Consider the following 5,458-nt stretch of genomic DNA (forward strand, 5'->3'; position numbering starts at 1 on the left):
GCGATGGAGACGGTGAGGGGCAGCCCCTAGTAGTTTTTTTTGTAAAATATGCTTAAATTTGAACGAACTCGCCGATGTTTGTGTTAAATTTGAGCCGTGTTTACGCCGTATTCAACTTTTTTTTAAACGTGGGCGCCGTGACTGGGGGACATCACGCCCCCAGCGCGCCGGTGCGTCCCCAGGGGGCGATTTTTAGCCCCTCCTGGAGGGCCAACGACTGAAGATGCTTTTAGTGGTAGTACACACATGCATTGGCCTTGCATGCAGCAACTCTGCGGCGCACTCTCCTGTGTGCATCACTGCATGCATATCCATGACCAGACCGATTATATCACAGGAGGGGGCAGAGATTGAGTGGACAACCTAGTAGCTAGATGCCTAGCTCAGCTTTCTTCTGTTTTTGTGGCTACTGCTGGCCGCAACATGCACGCATCAATGAGTCTATCCATGCACCCACTGTCTACTGTGTCTACTGCTGCATATGCAACACAGGCACACACCGAGGAAGGCTACCGCCAAAGACCATGACGGTAGTGTCTTTTCCGTACCAAACGGGTGTGCTGGTGCCGGTAAGTCCTATCGCCAGGACCCTGGCGGTAGGTTGTGCTACCCTACCGTTGAGACCAACGGCGATAGAAAAAGGGTCAGATCCAGCTAAATTTTGTCCAAATGGTCAAAACACGAAAATCGGCCGCCCCTGGCTCCACGAAAATAGGTTGATTCGACAATTTCTCCCGGGCCAGGCCGTGCATTGCTTTGAGGCCCGCGTACAATCTGTAGACGTTGCGGGAGCAGCTGGCCCTGAGATGGGCTGAGAGGCCTCTTCCTCTTCCTTCAACTATGGGCTACTCCACTTGTGCGTCTTTTGTCTGTTTCTCCTCTTGACCTTCGGTCCCTGGCCCATGTAGCTGGTCGACAGAAAGGACAATAAATAAAATATGGTAGAAAGACTTGAAAATCTAAACGGCGCAAATCTCGAGAAACCATTTTCTGGGCACTAATAGTCAACGGAGCTGGCCTGATTCCTTCCCGTTGCACGAAGCAAACCTCATGCTCTGACTACCTCCTTTGAGCTCCACTTCCACAGATCCACCATCCCAATTGGCAGGCCTGCTCGTAGCTGGGTAGCTCCTTGCCGTCCGGCCAGCTAGCTTACATTATCCTCATCGTGTCCAACTGAGACACCGGCCAGAGGGACATGATCCTGGGCTCCAAAGCATCACGGAGTGAGCTGGCCTGATTCCTTCCCGTTCCACCAAGCACAACTCATGCTCCGACTATCTCCCCCGAGTTCCATTTCCAACCACCATCCATTGACCAGATTGGATCCAGATCCAGACATCCTCCATTGAAAGGCCTGCTCCTAGCTGGTTAGCTCCTTGCCGGCCGGCAGGCTTTGCATATCCTCACCGTGTCCAACTGAGAGACCGGCCAGAGGGATGGCGGACATGATCCTGGGCTCTGCCCAGGGCGCCGTTGACTCCCTGCTGGGGCGCCTCACATCGGCCCTCGTCGACGAGGCGCAGCTGCTCGGCGGCGTCCGCGGCGACGTGCAGTTCATCAAGGACGAGATGGAGAGCATGAACGGCTTCCTCCTGCACGTTGCGGAGGCCGACGAGGAGAACCACCAGGTCGGAGCGTGGATGAAGCAAGTCGCGGAGGTCGCGTACGCCTCCCAAAACAGCATCGACCTGTACATCCAGAGCATCGGCGCTGGCCGCAGGCAGCCAGGCCTCCTAGGCTACCTGAGCCGGCTGCCCAAGCTGGTGTGGACCCTGCCGACGCGTCACCGCATCGCCAATCAGATCCGGGAGCTCAAGATCCGGGCCTGCGAGGTAGGGGAGAGGCGCATGAGGTACGACGTCAAAGTGCCCGATAACAGCAACTGTGATCGTGCAAACATTAGGAAGGCACGGTGGCAAGCTGCCGGAAATGATGACACCAACGGAAAGGAAGATGCTCTACGGCGCCTTTGGGCTGATGCGATGTACTTGTTCAGCTTATTGATGGAAGCACGGAAGGACCATGGTGGTGACAATCTTAAAGTCATATATAGCAGTTGTAGGAAGGGGTGGCATAGGCAAATCTTATGGGCTGGAAAGGTTTACCAAGATTCTTTTGGCGTCAACTCATATGACTGCAAAGCCTGTATTTGCCTAGGGCAGGAATCAACTGAAGCGGCTGGGTTTCTCAGGAGGTCTTGGCAGTGCTAGACATTCCATCAGATCAGTTTGACTCGGAATCCGTACAGCTTCAGCCGAAGGAGAAGGAGAAGGAGAAGGAAGAGCTTATCCCACAGCTTCAGCCAAAGGAGAAGGAAGAGCTTATTGCACAGCTTCAGCCTAAGAAGGAAGAACTTATCGCGCAGCTTCAACCAAAGGCTGAGGAATAGCTTATCGCAAAGCTTATCTCACAGCTGCAGCTACACCTGAAAGGTAAAAGGTTCTTGCTTGTGATTGATGATGTCCGGGATAGATCTCTCTGGGACCGCATCGAATCAGCTTTCCCCAACGAGAGCTGCTCTCCTGGTAGTGCCATACTGATCACCACACGTTCAAGTGATGTGGCGCAATCATTTTCTCCTACCGAAAACCTAGATTTGGACACTGGTAGTCATGTGTACTTAGCCAGCGCAATGCGCCTAATGAACATCAACAACCGAAGTGAGCTGCAGCCCATTTTACGAGAAATTGTCTCAAAACCCTTGCCAGTCAGGTTGTTTCTACGTGCTCTGTATGTCAATCCTAACAAGACCAAGGCCGAGCTACAGAATCTGTGTGACAACCTGGACAGCTCCACCACAGCATCATCGAACAATGCAAGGCAAGTACTAAAGTTCTGTAATCTGACTAGCAACTGCAAGAACTGTTTGCTATATATGTCTATTTTCCCTGAAGATACAATCTTTGAACGGACAAGATTGGTAAGAAGATGGGCCGTTGAAGGCATGACTGCTAAAAGAGGTAGACTAAGTGCACTGCATGAAGCTGACCACTGTTTTGATCTGCTTGTCTCCCATGGGTTTCTTACACCAAGGAACACGTCTGATACAGCAAAGGTGAAGAGCTATACAATGGATGACATCATCCTCGATATTGTTACACAGATTGCAAGAGAAGATCACTTTGTAAAGAACACCCATCACCCTGACTTGGCTCATCGCCTTTCGGTTCACTATGAAGGCCAACCGCACCAAGCTGAGAAGGAACTAAATGTAACTCGTTCACAGGCATGTTGGAATATTTGTGGCCACCAAGCAACAGTTGAACAGTCCAATGCCACTAAAGAGTTTTTGGAGTCACTTCCTTCGTCAAGTCACTCGGGGACTCTGAAAGTGCTTGATCTAGAAGACTGCAATGACTTGAAGGACCGCCATCTGAAAAACATTTGCAACCATGTATTCCACCTAAAGTATTTGAGCCTTCGGAAAACTGGCATTACTGAACTACCCAAGCAGCTCGACAAGCTTCAGTCCTTAGAGTTCTTGGACATTCGTGAAACAAAAGTAAAGGCATTCGCCAAAAATTCAGTTTTTCTGCCAAAGCTAAAGCATCTACTTGCTGGCCACTGGACTGATGAAGAGCTTGTTGTAAATGGCAACGTCCAATCAAAGGAGAAGTTTTCCACCGTGGCAATGCCCAAACATATCGGGGACATGACAGAATTGCAGGTGATATCTCATATTGCAGTTTCTGGCGACGGCAGTGAACTAAAATATGTTGGCTACCTACTCCAGTTGGTTAAGTTGGGTGTGGTTGTTTCTGGAAATAAAACATCATCAGTCTTGAGGCATTTGTACCATGCAACTGGAAATCTTGGATTTCTTCGCTCACTGACAATCCAAGTCGCAGAAAGTGAAGAAGAAAATGAGAATGTGAACAAGAGAGATGCATACCCGATATATCCAAAGTATCTTCACAAGCTAAAAATCAGTGGCCTGAAAAATGGATTGCCTTCATGGATTGAAAAGCTCAAGGTACTTACCAAAGTGACCCTGCATATGACTTTCATAACAGAACATGACTTCGAAATCCTTGGCCGGCTCACAAGCTTGTCCTTGTTTAAGCTCAAACAGGATTCTTGCACTGGATGTACAGTCACCTTCAAAAAAGATGCATTTCAGAGTCTCGGGTTCCTTCACATTAAGTGCTCAGCCATTACCAGTATCAACTTTGACAATGAGGCCTGTCTAAAGCTGAAGAGGTTAGCCTGGTATTCTACAGGTGAACAATCTCTTTTGGGGATTGAGCGCCTTCCAAGGCTCAAAAAAGTCGAGCTGACAGGCAACCATGACTGGGAAATTGTGAAACAAGCACTTTCAGCAAACCAGAACAAGCCTACCTGGGCACCATACGGGTTCAGGAGGTGGTGATCTACATTTGCTCCTTGACTGACCTCACCGGACGCCTCAACGTTGATCCTATTCTGAGGCAGAAATGTATCTCAAGGAAAAGAATTTCATTCTTCGCGGATTATTGCCATCCAGTTCCCTTCCTACACATTTGTTTATTTATTTATTGCAACAACACTCCTGCATATCTGATTTACTTTGTCTGTTGTATGTGTTATTATGTGCACTGCAGTGATTGAACTGGTGTGTATTTGTTCAGGTCACTCTCGTATTCCAGTTATCTGCCGTATTAATTGTGTCGTGTTGTGTGCTATTGTTAGCATTTGTTCACCCAGGAACATGTATTTCGTTCAATAAAAATCAAGAGTTGTTGCTCTCGTGCGTACAAGGATAAGTATATGCATTACTGTATTATTGGGATGAGTGATAGGCTGATAGCAGACACTGTATTGATGGCCGAAAAGTATTGTTCAGTTAAAAATGCCTACATCGTTAGTATGGTTGCGTACCTCACCAATTATGGTTCTATACCTGGCTTCATCCAAGCAATATTTCCCCAGTCCGAACAATTTTAAGCAAATAATTACAAATGGAAAACAAGGAAGTGGCGTTGGATGGAGCAGCTGGCTGCCATGTCAGAGTCGCTGTCATGTGCCACCAAATTTTCCATAAGCTAGCACCCGTTGCTCTCAGCCCCATGGCATGATTATGGTAGCTCTCGTGCACAATCTCACACTCTACCCACCAGTCTGCTCTTGGTCATCCACACGACGCCTCCCCTGTTTCCCTTCCTCCCGTCCTGATCCTCTTCGCCATGGTCGACGGCTACCCTTCTATCTTCAGGCTTCAGCAACACCACCTGTGGCAACTTGACCTGTTCTGGCTCAACTGTCTTCAGGGGCAGCCTCCAGGTCTATGGTGGTGTTTGAATCTCTTCAGCAGCTTTGATGCAGAGTTTCTGTTGCTGGAATGCTGGTCTGCGAGCTTGCTGAGTTGAAGTGTCATGGCTCTGCTGAGCTTGTATCTTTGTATTTTGCTTTCAGCCAATGACTATTATGTATCAAACCTTTATTGATTTCGTTAATGAAATCAGGGAGAAATCCTTTG

The 5,458-nt window shown here is 48.6% G+C and overlaps 1 pseudogene; it reads left to right on the plus strand.

The window, feature by feature from the left end:
* The first annotated feature begins 750 nt into the window (after positions 1-750).
* LOC119366473 lies at positions 751-5,076 on the plus strand (annotated as a pseudogene).
* Positions 5,077-5,458: the final 382 nt, after the last annotated feature.

Source organism: Triticum dicoccoides, chromosome 2B (genome assembly GCF_002162155.2).
Source record: "Triticum dicoccoides isolate Atlit2015 ecotype Zavitan chromosome 2B, WEW_v2.0, whole genome shotgun sequence".
NCBI lineage: Eukaryota > Viridiplantae > Streptophyta > Magnoliopsida > Poales > Poaceae > Triticum > Triticum dicoccoides.